Raw genomic sequence first — 15,700 nt, forward strand, 5'->3', positions numbered from 1 at the left:
ATCTCATTAAGTCTCTTTACTTGTAAAAATCTTTCTCCTTTCTTAATTCCCCAAATCCTCCATTGAGTACTCTGGGACCCAGTGTCTGTTATGAGCAAAAATCTCTGAATTCTTAATCTCTTTGCAAACATTTTTTTTTTTTTTACCTCCTTACTCTCTGATGCTCAATTCTTTCTAAAGAATCAGCTTCCTGTGACTCCTGTGAAGAGGGAGATGTTTTTCCTTCTGCGCTCTTCTGCCACTGGACCTAGAGATAGGTAGAATTCCTTGGTACATTTCAGTCCGTTCCCGTGACTCTCCTTAAAAGTACCTAATCTGGGCTGAGCAGAGAGCCTGACTCGGGGCTCAATCCCAGGACCCTGAGATCATGACCTGAGCCCAAGGCAGAGGCTTACCCCACCGAACCACCCAGACGCCCCTCCTCTCTCTTACAGTCAAGAGAATCTCTCTTACTGAAAAGTAATCTCTTGCAAATTTAGTAACTTAGGGGGGGACAAGATGGCGGAGTACTAGGAAGAGGCGTCTTTTCAGCTGGTACCCCAAAGTGAGCTGATTACCTACCAAAGAACTCCGATCACCCATGAAATCAGTCTGAGATCAGAATTATACACGTCTGGATCTCTACAGGGGCAGAAGATGCCAGTGAGCAGGTAAAGCAGAATGGGAACAGCGGACTGATATCGGAAGATAAACAAAAGGGGGAGGGAGCCACCAGAGGTGACCGGTGCGAAAGTAATACCCCGATACGAGCGAGAGTGCCCTGCGTCTGGGGACCAGCATTAACTTGGAGACTGGTTGAAAGCACTCCAAAAGAGCAAAGGATCGTGGGGGCAAATTGTGGGAATCAGGGTGGCTAGGGACAGAGGCTTAAGTCCCCAGTCCCAGACGGCCTTCCCGGCGCGGAGGCAGAGAGAGTGTGGTGGAGAAACCGGCTCCTGGTCCCTAAGCTGCCAGCGCGCCCCAGAGCGTGTGGGTTCCGGCTCCTGTGAGGGGATGGGAGCTGCGCCGGTCTGCAGAACGCGCGCTAGCCCTACCACAAAGCTTGAGATGCGCGCGCACGTCCCTCCAGCTCTCCTGGGTTTCTACGGCCCGGGGGCGCTTCTTGACCCGCACCATTGTTTCAAAGTCTAAGCCGTGCACGCAAAACTCTTCCCCGGACAGAGGCGCGCAAAAGCCCAGCCTGCAGCTTACGGACCAGCGCCCGGTTCTCAGTGCCCCAGACGTGCGCCCGACCCACAGCCGCCTCTGAAAAGAGGTGCGCGCAATCCAGGCACTCCCAGCCCGGGCCGGCGGCAAAATCTCAGTGTGCGATCGCTGCTTGGAACCTCTCTGGCGGTCAGGAGCTCCCAGACAGCCGCCACTGCCTTGACTTTGGGGACGAGCAAAAGATCCTGCGCCCCCAGGATCTTTAACTTGGAACCTGCACCGCCCGCGTCCAAGGGGGAATTTATTCAGCTTCTGCACCCAGACTGAGGCTTCTCTCTGAGACGGAGATCAGGAAGTGTTCCAGGGTGCACCTTGACTGCACCAGAGTTGATACATCCAGCTACATCTGTTCAGTCTTCTCCCACCAAAATGACTAGGAGGAGGAATGCCCAACAGAAGAAAAATACAGAGGATGGACCTTCTGCAATAGAGCTAACGGCTATCAACATAGACAATATGTCGGAAAGAGAATTCAGGCTAACAATTATCCCGGCAATAGCTAGGTTGGAGAAAGCCATGGATGACCAAACAGAATTGATTAGGGCCGAACTGAAAGCGACCAGACAGGATGTTCACGATGTTAGGGCGGAGCTTAAAGCTACCAGGGAGGAGGTCCACAATGCTCTCAATGAGTTCCAATCTAATCTAAACTCTCTCAAAGCTAGGGTAACTGAGACAGAAGATAGAATTAGTGATCTGGAAGACAAACAGATAGAGAGAAAGGATCAGGAGGAAGCCTGGAACAAACAGCTTAGATCCCACGAAAGCAGAATTAGGGAAATAAATGATGCCATGAAGCGTTCCAACGTCAGAATTATTGGAATTCCTGAAGGGGAGGAGAAAGAAAGAAGTCTAGAAGATATCGTGGAACAAGTCCTTCATGAAAATTTTCCGAATCTCGCGAATGAAACCAGCGTTCATGTACTAGAGGCTGAACGGTCTCCACCCAAGATTATACACTCCAAAAAAACATCACGACACCTGATAGTCAAATTGAGAAATTATAATTGTAGGTATAATCTCTTGAAAGCTGCCAGGGCAAAGAGGCTCCTTACTTACAGAGGGAAGCCCATCAGAATAACGTCAGACCTGTCCACAGAGACCTGGCAAGCCAGAAGAGGCTGGCAAGATATATTCAGGGCACTAAATGAGAAGAACATGCAGCCAAGAATACTTTATCCAGCAAGACTGACATTCAAAATGGATGGAGAGATAAAGAGTTTCCAAGACCGGCAAGGCTTAAAAGACTATGCAACCACCAAGTCGATACTGCAGGAAATACTAAGGGGGGTTCTGTAAAAGAGGAAAAATCCCAAGAATAGCATTGAAAAGAAATATAGAGACAGTCTACAGAAAGAAAGACTTCAAAGGTAACTCGATGTCAATAAAAACGTATCTATCAATAATCACTCTCAATGTGAATGGCCTAAATGCACCCATAAAATGGCACAGGGTTGCAGATTGGATAAAACGACAGGACCCATCCATATGCTGTCTACAAGAGACCCATTTTGAACCTAAAGATACTCGCAGACTGAAAGTGAAGGGGTGGAGAAGCATCTTTCATGCCAATGGGACTCAAAAGAAGGCTGGGGTAGCGATTCTCATATCAGATAAATTAGACTTCAAACTAAAGACTGTAGTCAGAGATACAGAAGGACACTACATAATCCTTAAAGGGACTATCCACCAAGATGATCTAACAATTGTAAATATCTATGCTCCCAATATGGGAGCAGCCAATTACTTAAGAAAACTGTTAATCAAGATGAAGAGTCATATTGATATGAATACACTAATCGTAGGAGATCTTAACACGCCTCTTTCAGAATTAGACAGATCATCGAAGCAGAAAATCAATAAAGAAACAAGAGCATTGAATGACACATTGGACCAGATGGACCTCATAGATATATACAGAACATTCCACCCTAAAACAGCAGAATACTCATTCTTCTCAAGTGCACACGGAACCTTCTCCAGAATAGACCACATACTGGGTCACAAATCAGGACTCAACCGATACCAAAAGACTGAGATGATTCCCAGCATATTCTCAGATCACAATGCTTTGAAACTGGAGCTCAATCACAAGGAAAAGTTCTGAAGGAACTCAAACACCTGGAAGCTAAAGACCACTTTGCTTAAGAATGCTTGGATCAACCAGGAGATCAAAGAAGAACTTAAACAATTCATGGAAACCAATGAGAATGAAGACACTTCGGTCCAAAACCTATGGGATACAGCAAAGGCGGTCCTAAGGGGAAAATATATAGCCATCCAAGCCTTGCTCAAAAAAATTGATAAATCCAGAACACACCAGCTGTCTCTACACCTTAAAGAACTGGAGGATCAACAACAAATCAAACCAACTCCACACATAAGAAGGGAAATCATCAAGATTAGAGCTGAGATCAATGAGGGAGAAACCAGAGATACAGTAGAACGTATCAATGAAACTAGAAGCTGGTTTTTTGAAAGAATCAATAAGATCGATAAGCCACTGGCTACACTAACCCGAAAGAAAAGAGAGAAATCCCAAATTCATAAAATTATGAATGAAAAGGGAGAGATCACAACTAACGCCAAGGAAGTAGAAACAATCATCAGAAGTTATTACGAACAGTTATATGCCAATAAGCTTAGCAATCTAGATGAAATGGATGCATTCCTGGAAAAATATAAACTACCAAAATTGAACCAGGAAGAAATCGACAATCTGAATAGACCGATATCTAATAACGAGATTGAAGCAGTGATCAAAAATCTCCCAAAAAACAAGAGCCCAGGACCTGACGGATTCCCTGGGGAATTCTACCAAACCTTCCAAGAAGAAATAACACCTATTCTCCTGAAGCTGTTTCAAAAAATTGAAGCAGAAGGAAAACTTCCAGACTCTTTCTATGAAGCCAGCATTACCCTGATCCCCAAACCAGGCAAGGACCCTACCAAAAAGGAGAATTTCAGACCAATATCACTGATGAATATGGATGCTAAGATTCTCAACAAGATCCTAGCCAACAGGATCCAACAGCACATTAAAAAGATTATCCACCATGATAAGGTGGGATTCATCCCTGGGCTACAAGGATGGTTCAACATTCGCAAATCAATCAATGTGATACAACAAATTAATATGAGAAGAGAGAAGAACCACATGGTCCTCTCAATTGATGCAGAAAAAGCATTTGACAAAATCCAGCATCCGTTCCTGATTAAAACGCTTCAAAGTATAGGGATAGAGGGAACATTCCTGAACCTCATCAAATCTATCTATGAAAGACCCTCATATATATCATCCTCAATGGGAAAAAGCTTGAAGCCTTCCCATTGAGATCAGGAACAAGACAAGGATGCCCACTTTCACCACTCTTGTTCAACATAGTATTAGAAGTCCTAGCAACAGCAATCAGACAACAGAGAGAAATAAAAGGTATCCAAATTGGTAATGAAGAAGTCAAACTCTCTCTCTTCGCAGATGACATGATTCTTTATATGGAAAACCCAAAAGACTCCACCCCCAAACTACTAGAACTCATACAGCAATTCAGCAGCGTGGCAGGATACAAAGTCAATGTGCAGAAATCAGTGGCTTTCTTATACACTAACAATGAAAATACAGAAAGGGAAATTAGAGAGTCGATTCCATTTACTATAGCACCAAGAACCATAAGATACCTGGGAATAAACCTAACTAAAGAGGTAAAGGATCTATACTTGAGGAACTATAGAACACTCATGAAAGAAATTGAAGATGACACAAAAAGATGGAAGACCATTCCATGCTCTTGGATCGGAAGAATAAACATTGTTAAAATGTCTATACTGCCTAGAGCAATCTATACTTTTAATGCCATTCCGATCAAAATTCCACCGGCATTCTTCAAAGAGCTGGAGCAAATAATCCTAAAATTTGTATGGAATCAGAAGAGACCCCGAATCGCTAAGGAAATGTTGAAAAACAAAAATAAAGCTGGTGGCATCACCTTACCTGATTTCAAGCTTTATTACAAAGCTGTGATCACCAAGACATCATGGTACTGGCATAAAAACAGACACATAGACCAGTGGAACAGAGTAGAGAGCCCTGATATGGACCCTCAACTCTATGGTCAATTAATCTTCGACAAAACAGGAAAAAATATACAGTGGAAAAAAGACAGTCTCTTCAATAAATGGTGCTGGGAAAACTGGGCAGCTATATGTAGAAGAATGAAACTCGACCATTCTCTTACACCGTACACAAAGATCAACTCAAAATGGATAAAAGACCTCAACGTGAGACAGGAATCCATCAGAATCTTAGAGGAGAACATAGGCAGTAATCTCTTTGGTATCAGCCACAGCAACTTCTTTCAAGATACGTCTCCAAAGGCAAAGGAAACAAAAGCGAAAATAAACTTCTGGGACTTCATCAAAATCAAAAGCTTCTGCACAACAAAGGAAACAGTAAAAAAAACAAAGAGGCAACCCACGGAATGGGAGAAGATATTTGCAAATGACAGTACAGACAAAAGGTTGATGTCCAGGATCTATAATGAACTCCTCAAACTCAACCCACACGAAACAGACAAACACATCAAAAAATGGGCAGAAGATATGAACAGACACTTCTCCAATCAAGAAATACAAATGGCTATCAGACACATGAAAAAATGCTCATCATCATAGCCCTCAGGGAGATTCAAATTAAAACCACATTGAGATATCACCTTACACCAGTTAGAATGGCCAAAATTAACAAAACAGGAAACAACATGTGTTGGAGAGGATGTGGAGAAAGGGGAACCCTCTTACACTGTTGGTGGGAATGCAAGTTGATGCAGCCTCTTTGGAGAACAGTGTGGAGATTCCTCAAGAAATTAAAAATAGAGCTTCCCTATGACCCTGCAATTGCCCTCCTGGGTATTTACCCCAAAGATACAGATGTTGTGAAAAGAAGGGCCATCTGTACCCCAATGTTTATAGCAGCAATGGCCACGGTCGCCAAACTATGGAAAGAACCAAGATGCCCTTCAACGGACGAATGGATAAGGAAGATGCGGTCCATATACACTATGGAGTATTATGCCTCCATCAGAAAGGACGAATACCCAACTTTTGTAGCAACATGGACGGGACTGGAAGAGATTATGCTGAGTGAAATAAGTCAAGCAGAGAGAGTCAATTATCATATGGTTTCACTCATTTGTGGAGCATAACCAATAGCATGGAGGACAAGGGGCATTAGAGAGGAGTAGGGAATTTGGGTAAATTGGAAGGGGAGGTGAACCATGAGAGACTATGGACTTTGAAAAACAGTCTGAGGGGTTTGAAGTGGCGGGGGGGTGGGAGGTTGGGGTACCAGGTGGTGGGTATTATAGAGGGCACGGCTTGCATGGAGCACTGGATGTGGTGAAAAAATAATACTGTTTTTCTGAAAATAAATAAATTGGGGGAAAAAAAAAAGTACCTAATCTGAAATTCATTACTAGATTATTCCATTCATTACTCCATGCTGGTGCAAGCTTCTGTTGACCCCAGGTCTTTTTCTCACACACATTTCTTCAAACTCTCATTATCTGGCAAATTCATTCTTTCTTTCTCCTTCCTTCTTTTTCTCTCCTTCTCTCTCTCTCTCTCTCTCTATATATATATATATATATATATATATATATATATGTTATATATAAAATAAGTCAATGTTTTATATGAATGAATATATATGAATGAATTTTCTAGGTATATGTAATTATGTAATTTGTATAAGAGAGATAGAATGAATTTTATATATAAATATAATTTCAACACTTTTATAATATACTTCTCTGCCATCTCAGTTCCTTGACCTCCTGTCCTCCACTGATTTTATCCTTTACCTTGACTCAGGTACTCATTTCTTTCTTTTTTTAAAATTAACATGTAATATATTATTTGTTTCAGAGGTACAGGTCTGTGAATCATTAGTCTTTCACAATGCACAGCACTCACCATAGAACACACCCTCCCTGATGTCCATAACCCAGCCACTCATCCCTCCTTCCCCCCTCCAGTAACCCTCAGTTTGTTTCCTGAGATTAAGAGTCTCTCATGGTTTGTCTCCCTCCCCAGTCAGGTACTCATATCTATGGTCATAACCTAGTTCACTCCACCATAATCTTAATGTTAAATATTATACTTGTCAACTACCATTCCTCTTTTCCTGTTCACTCCCTCTAGTGCCCGGAGGTCAAATCTTGAACCCTACCAGGATCTATAAGACATTCATTTTACTGCTTCTATGGTATTTCCACATGCTGCATGTCCTCATGTCTTTGACTTTCACATAGAGTTCATGGCCTGTCATTCTAATCAACCCTAGTACATATTTTCATGGCCTCTTTCTTCCTACATTGTATGTTTCTAGAATATTCTCAAGCTTGGCTGTGTTCAATTCTTTCTCCTCCACATAACTGAAACAATGTTGACTACTTCTATTTCCACATACACTACTTTTGTTCTCATTACTAGCGAAATGTCTGTGCCTCTATTGAAGGCCAATTTTTACCCTGGTTCCATTCCCTTTCAAGGACATGACTGCTGTAATTGTCCTGCCCCTCTGTCTTGCATTATCAGTTTCCCCCACCTTCACTGCTTTATTCAGGTAAGGAGTCATATTCTCAATTAAACATAAAATTTGCTCAACCTCAAATTCCTCCCCAGTTCCTGTTCTATTTCTCTGGGATTCTTTCAGCAAATTTCCTCAATAGCATTGCTTGTACTTGATGTTTCAATATGTGTAGCCTTGTTTCCATTCTTGCTTGAATTCACTTTAATCAGGACTTATCTCTACCACTCTATAAAAAGTCTTATTACTATGCTGTTAAACCCAATGATCATTTTCTAGTCCTTGTCTTAACTAATTTATCAGCATGATTTGATCACTTGATCACTTCATTCTCTTTTAAAACTCTTCTATCACTTGGTTTTCTGGAGACCAAACTCTGGTTTTCTTGTGTCATTGGCAGTTAATTTTCAGTTCGCTTTTCTCACTTATAAGACCTCTGGATATTGGAATATTCCAGGGTTCAGTTTTCAAACTGCTGCTCTTGTTGTTTTCATACTCACTAACTTGGTGCACTTTACTATTAAGACTTTAATTACTATCAGTGAGCTGACAAGTTCTAGATTTATATCTCTCCCTTTTCCCAAAATACAGATTCATATATTTTATGATATCCTCAACATCTCTCTGCAGATGTGTAATAGCTATTAGAATTTATCATGTCTAAATATGAACTCAGCTACACCATATATAGCTTTATTCTGCCCTGTTTCTCACATCTCAGTTGATAACATTTTCATCCTTCCACCTGCCGAAGGCAAAACCTATGAAGTTATCCATCATCCCCATGTTCCATTTGTCAAGAAAAGCTGTTACTCTATCTTTGGAAAACATTTTGAATCTGTCCACATCTTACCATTATTAGGTCAACACCCCAATTCAAGAACAATCATTTATTAGCTGGACTCTTGCAGTAGCCTCATAACAGGTTTCCTGGCTTCCTTCTCCTCACTCTGCTATTTATTTTTGACATGTAAATCTGAGTGGTCCTTTAGCAACATAAGTTAGATCATGTCACTTCTCGGCTTGAAATTCCTTGGTAGCTTCCATACTTCAGAGTAAAGCTCCATGACTTTATAATAGCCCCTAAGACCCTATTTCCACTCTAATCTTATTTAGATCATATGTATTCTGGCTTCCAATCTGTTCCCTTATTCTACCAGGCATGCTTCTACCTCAGGACCTTTGCACTTGCCTTTTCTCTGCTTTGAATGTTCTTCTTTTAGATATCTGCCTAGCTCTCTTAATCCTTTCAGGCCTTTTTCAAATGTCATTTTATCATCCTGACAATGAGACAGAATCTCTCCTTGCCCATTCTTCTGAATTCCCTTTACCTTATTTTTCTCCATTGTCATTTTATTTTCTCGTCATTTTATCATCTGATAAAATGTATTTTATATTTACCTTTGTATTTATTATTGTCTGCCTCTCCTACCTAGAATGTAGATTCTGTAAGGCCTACAAATTTGGGTTCCCCGCTTTATACTCAGTGCATAGAACTATTCTTGGCACATAGTAAGTGCCTAATAGCTATTTGTTGAACGAATTGAATGCCATGAATTAACTTCATATTAGCACTTAAGACAGTGATTTGGGTGCTATGTTAAGTGAATCATGTAAGCTGCAATTAGTTTTTATATTGTGTCTGATTTTTTAAAAAAATATATTTTGCTTACATAATCTAATGGCCAGATAGTGCTGTGTATTTAAAATTCTCTGGATTGATGATGATGAAGAATGTAATTATAATAATTAAAGCAATAATAACAACAATTCCTTTCCCAGTTTTAATGATTTTTAGTTCAATTAAGTACAGAAAAAACAATAGCAAGAGAAAAATAAGCAAAACTTTTCTGTGTCCCTGATGATTATCTTCTGTCCCTGATGATTGTCTTCTCTGTTAAAGTGAAAGATTTAAATTAAAAAAAAAAAACAACCAACTTTTCAGTTATGAAATTGCATGTTGTCAGTTAAGATATTGAAAGGAACTTTATATATAGCTAACTGGTCCTTATTCTCACATTGTAGTAAAAAAGTTTCTAAATACTACCTCTGACACCTCTTATGTTATGAACAGTAGATTCATAATTGACTTTTTTTCCTCAGCATGCAAAGTAAATATTAAGAGTTATTCGATTTCCAGTGCACCTGGGTGGCTCAGTCAGTTAAGCATCTGCCTTTTGCTCTGGTCATGATCCCCGGGGTCCTGGGATCAAGCCCCACATTGGGATTCCTTCTCAGATTCTTCCTCTCCCTCTGCCCCTCTCCCACCCCCAAGCTCGCTCACTCTCTCTTGCTAATTCTCTCTCTCAAATAAAATCTTTTAAAAAAATCAGACAAGAAATTATTGAAATCTATGAGTCAAAATTGGTAATTAAAACAGACTCTAGATAATGGAGTTTTTAGACACAAACTTGAAAATTATTTTAATATGTTCAAGAAACTGAAAAATGAAGAATTTAGGTGAACAGTTTTTATAAAATCAAAGATGATGAACAAATAAAAATTTTAGAACTGAAAATATCACTGAAAGTAATAATTTAATGGATTTAAATATAGATTAGATGCAACTGAAATAAATCAAGCTGAGAAAGACATTTATCATATGGTTCCACTCAGATGTGGAACATAAGGAATAGCATGGAAGACCACAGGGGAAGGGAGGGAAACCTGAATGGGAAGAAATCAGAGAGGGAGACAAACCATGAGAGACTCTGGACTCCAGGAACCGAACTGAGGGTTATAGAAGGGAGGGGGCTGGGGGGAGTGGGATAACCTGGTGATGAGTATTAACGGGGACATGTGTGGTGATCAGCACTGTGTGTTATATACAACTAATGAATCACTGAACACTACATAAAAAAAATATACTACTTGTTGGCTAATTATCATAATAAAAAAGGTGCAACTAAAGAGCAAATTAGGGAAACAGAAGTTAAATCAAAAGAAAAACTATAAATGTTTTTATCCAGCCATGCAAAATACAAAAAAAAAAAGAGAGACATAAATAATATAAAGTTACAATATATGTGAAATTAAAGTCTCAGAGAAAAGACTAGGGCAGTAGTAATGTGTGGGAGAAAATAATCTCTGGAAGCTTATATACAAAACTGATAATAAAAAAAATCTCATTAATAAAGAGCAAATGGACATTATGAACCTCAAGTTTGTAGTACCTTGAGAAGGACAAAATATCACCTATAGAGTGTTCTGATTTAGAATTCCTAATCTGAATATACTCATGGGAGAACATCTGCCAAACCCGTAATTAGGAACTTTCTATTAAAAGGCAGCCCATTAAAATGTCATCATCGTAAAAGACAGGAAGAAAAAAAGTGGCTATGGAATTGTTTCAGACTAGTGAAGGCTGCGGCATGAAAACTGAAGGTGATGCCTGACCCTAGACTACATCCTCTACTGGGGGCAGGATGTGTCAAAAGACAAAACTGCCTCCATCAGAAAGGACGAATACCCAACTTTTGTAGCAACATGGACGGGACTGGAAGAGATTGTGCTGAGAGAAATAAGTCAAGCAGAGAGAGTCAATTATCATATGGTTTCACTTATTTGTGGAGCATAACAAATAGCATGGAGGAGAAGGGGAGATGGAGAGGAGAAGGGAGTTGAAGGAAATTGGAAGGGGAGGTGAACCATGAGAGACTATGAAAAACAATCTGAGGGTTTTGAAGGGGTGGGGGGTAGGAGGTCAGGGTACCAGGTGGTGGGTATTAGAGAGGGCGTGGATTGCATGGAGCACTGGGTGTGGTGAAAAAATAATGATACTGTTATGCTGAAAATAAATAAATGAAAAAAAAAGACAAAACTGGAATCTGGACTATAAATTATCCTAAGAACATTAACTGTGATGTGGCCACATAAAATCCCTATTCTTGGGAAATGCATGCGTAATTATTTAGGTAAGTGGCTCCAATACATGTAACTTAATGTCACATGGTTCAGTAAAAAAAAATATAGATATACCCAGAGCACAAATGCACAAAGAGTGAAACAAATGCAACAAAATGTTATCATTAGGTAAATCTGTGTAAAGGGTATACAGGAATTATTTGTATCTTATTCTTGTAACTTTTCTGTATTTTGAAATTATTTCCAAATAGAAAGTTAAAAACTTACAAAATAATAATTGAATGAATTGAATTGAGTGTGTTACAAAAAAAGAACAATTTTGTCAAATATTTTCATGTATTCATGCATCTGTTTCCAAATATTTGTTGGCGGCTCGCTAGAGGTTGGCTGACTAAACTTAGGGGAGATGCTGTAATGAAAAGAACGAATATGGTAACTGCCCTACGGGAATTGCATAGTGAGATGCAGACACTAAAAAGTATTAACAGAAATGTATACATACAAAGAATAAGTACAGGATGTTAGAAGGATATTCTTAAGTCACTCTTCAATGATTAAATCCCTTGGTCATAGTTAATTTAATGAGAAAGTAAGCAATCCAAGTCAGGTGGATTGGAGTGTATGCTAGCCTTTTTCCTTTTGCCTTTCCCGCATCTCTTATTCCTCCACCCCACAATTCTTTTCTTCTTCATCCTTCTCTGCCCTGTTCTGTGCCTATGTGGCTAGCCCCTGCAGACTGTATTATTAGGGATCCTTTGCTTTCTGGCTTCCAGTTGGATTTGGAGTATGGAGGAAAGTCTGAATATTTCTTCCTTTATTCACTATGGTTCTTAAAGTGCGTGCATCTGTCTTTAACTATGGCTCTTTTGGGGAAATGCCAACCCCCTTAATCTCCCTTTCCTTGTTCCCTCAGGTCTCAGTATGATAAACATCTCCTCCTTTTGTCAGATCTTGGGTGTCTTCTGCTCCTTTATCAGTTCTTTTTTCCCCTCACCACTGTGAATATGCCTTTAATTAAACTCTGCTAAAAAATAACAGCTGAGTAAGCCTTCTGTTTTCTTTTGGGACACTGACTGATACAGAGTGTTTCTCTGTTCATTTGGAATTAGGACTAAGTTTCAGGCCTCGATCCCAGATTTGAGGTCTTAAATATAGGTTATGTGAAAATTCAGTTGTTATGGAATCACCTTATACTATATAAATGAACCTATAAAGAGAGAAAACTGGTATTGTAAGAGAGTAATGAATCAGATATACAGAGACAAAAGATGGAAGGTGAAGGTCACCTGGGTTCTCCATACTTTCTTTTTTTTTTTTTTTAAGATTTTATTTACTTATATGACAGAAAGAGATCACAAGTAGGGAGAGGCAGGCAGAGAGAGAGAGAGAGAGGCAGAAACAGGCTCCCTGCTGAGCAGAGATCGGGATGCAGGGCTTGATCCTGGGACCCTGAGATCATGACCTGAGCCGAAGGCAGAGGCTTAACCCACTGAGCCTCTTTCTGAAGGCCAGCTATATCTACTACACTTGTGTCAAATGAGAGTATTAGTGCCACAAATAACCTCCCCCCCCACCCCCGTGCCTTTATTTTCTTAGGACAGCTCAAAATAGTGTTATTTTTACTGGTACAAATTTTGTTTTATGCTTGAATTTGGGCTTTGTATTCCAAACTTATAAAAACTATGTTAATATAACTTTCAGCATTCTTCTATTAATAATTTGATTTTGAATAAAAAAGTAAAATTATGTAAAGCAATGAGAGGATATATAATAACTTACTTTTTATTAGTTGCAGGGGTAGAATTTAATGATTTATCAGTAGCATGTAACAGTGATTATTACATCAAGTGCCCTCCTTAGTGCCCATCACCCCATTATCACTTCCCCCACCCCACATTGCCTTCAGCAACCTTCAATTTGTTCCCTAGAGTTCAGCGTCTCTTATAATTTGCCTCCCTTTCGATTGTCATCTTATTTTTTTTAAAGATTTTATTTATTTATTTGACAGACCGAGATCACAGTTAGGCAGAGAGGTAGGCAGAGAGAGAGGGAGGGAAGTAGGCTCCCCCAGAGACCCTGATGTGGGACTCGATCCCACATCCCCAGGATGCTGGGATCACGACCTGAGCCGAAGGCAGAGGCTTTAACCCACTGAGCCACCCAGGCGCCCCGATTTTCATCTTATTTTATTTTTCCTTCCCTTCCCCTATGTTAGAACAAACTTTATGGATTTTTTGTCTGTGTATAGGACTATAATAGGATTTGTGTTTCTCAGTATTGTCTAAATTTATTGATAAGAATCACATAGTATCAGAAGAAAAACATTTGGATTTTTAAATTTATTCAGACAATTTCGCTACATGTAAATATACTTTCAATTTTATTCATGGATGATTATTGGGAAAAAATGATACTAGACATAATTTTACTTGATCCATACAACTTAAAAATGAGAGAAAAATGATGAGCAGATATAAGGAAACATAGCCATATATTTTACATTTCAAAGTGAGTAAAAATATCCATGAATTCATCACATTATATAACAATATGGCATATAAAATGCACATATTCCAATCACTTGAAATTTTCCTATAGCTTCACTATTAATGGGAATTTCTTATTGTTAATGATGTGTTTTAAAACATTTTCTACCTAAATGGTCAGCCTACAACAGGCCTCATGAATCATAACTTAAATGAGCTAGGGGAAGAAGTTTCATCTACTGTAATTATGGGTAGAGAATTAAGCAAATGTATTTTCTGAATTATGCACACTTACATAGTCTTAATGGGTTGTTATAAATCTGCAGGTAAGTAGTTATAAAACCTTTGTGGAAGTTAGTGTGATAGAGGAGGGGACACTTTGCACTAGGATCAGAGAACTGGTTTCTCTTTGTGCATCTGTTACCCGCTCATGGCTTCAGTTTATCCATCAATACATTTGGGAATAGAAACTCTTTTTAAAATTGTCCTAACTATCTCATCCAGTATTTTGAGACTGTATATAGTTAGTGGATGTGTAAGTACATTAACTTGCATAAAGTTCCTTGTAGCCAAGTTGATAAAATTATAATTGTTTTACCTGGTGCTCATCAAAAGTGCCCTTCCTCATTCCCATCACCTATTTAACTCCCTTCCCCCCACCTCTCCTCTGGTAACCAGCAGTGTATTTTTAAAATTTTTTTTATCATGTTCAGTTAGCCAACATATAGAACCTTAGAAGTTTTGTTGTAGTGTTCAATGATTCATTAATTGTGTATAACACAACACAATACAACAATATTTCTTAAAAAAAAATTATAATTGTTTTGTTTTAGTTTATAATGCAAAAACAATCAGCCAGGAGTATTTAGTTTTATGTAGTCTATTAATGTCTCAAGGAACTTTCATATGCACAGTTTTATTTGGCTCTTGGAAATGTTCTGGGAACTGGATGTAGCAGGAATTATCCCGCCCCCCTTTTTTTCAATATGGTGAAACTGAAGTTGAGAGGTTTTTATCACTGTTGGAGCAGTAACACCAATAGGTAACCTCTTTTTAAAGTGTATCAAGTGCTGGGCATTGTAGTAGGGTTAGATGATTTGCCAACAATCATGCAGTCATGTGGTTGTGATGACTGGATATGTAACAGGATACTACAGGACAAATCTTGTTTTCCACTATGCCATTGTGGAGTTGGGATTTATACTCATTACATTTGATTATTTGTTAGGTCAATTTATCCAAGTACTTTCAGGTTTGTAGTTGAGTGTAAATTGAGTATCTTGTCTTGTTAATTAAATACTATTGGGGAAGCAACATTATTTGTATTACACTGGTGAAGATTTTGAGGGTAAACCTAGAGAAAATGACCTCAGAATCACAAATGTGTAGTAAGTGAGTGTGATTTTTCGAGGACCTAAAAACTTCCAGGATCCTTACCTACTTCTTATGCTAACTTCTGTGATCAAGGGAGATAAGTAAGAGCTTACTTTCTAGGAGTAGATACTTGTTTTAAGGAGAATGAAACAAAACAAAACAAAAACACACACACACAAAACAA

The sequence above is a fragment of the Neovison vison genome, chromosome 13 (assembly GCF_020171115.1).
Source record: "Neovison vison isolate M4711 chromosome 13, ASM_NN_V1, whole genome shotgun sequence".
Lineage (NCBI taxonomy): Eukaryota > Metazoa > Chordata > Mammalia > Carnivora > Mustelidae > Neogale > Neogale vison.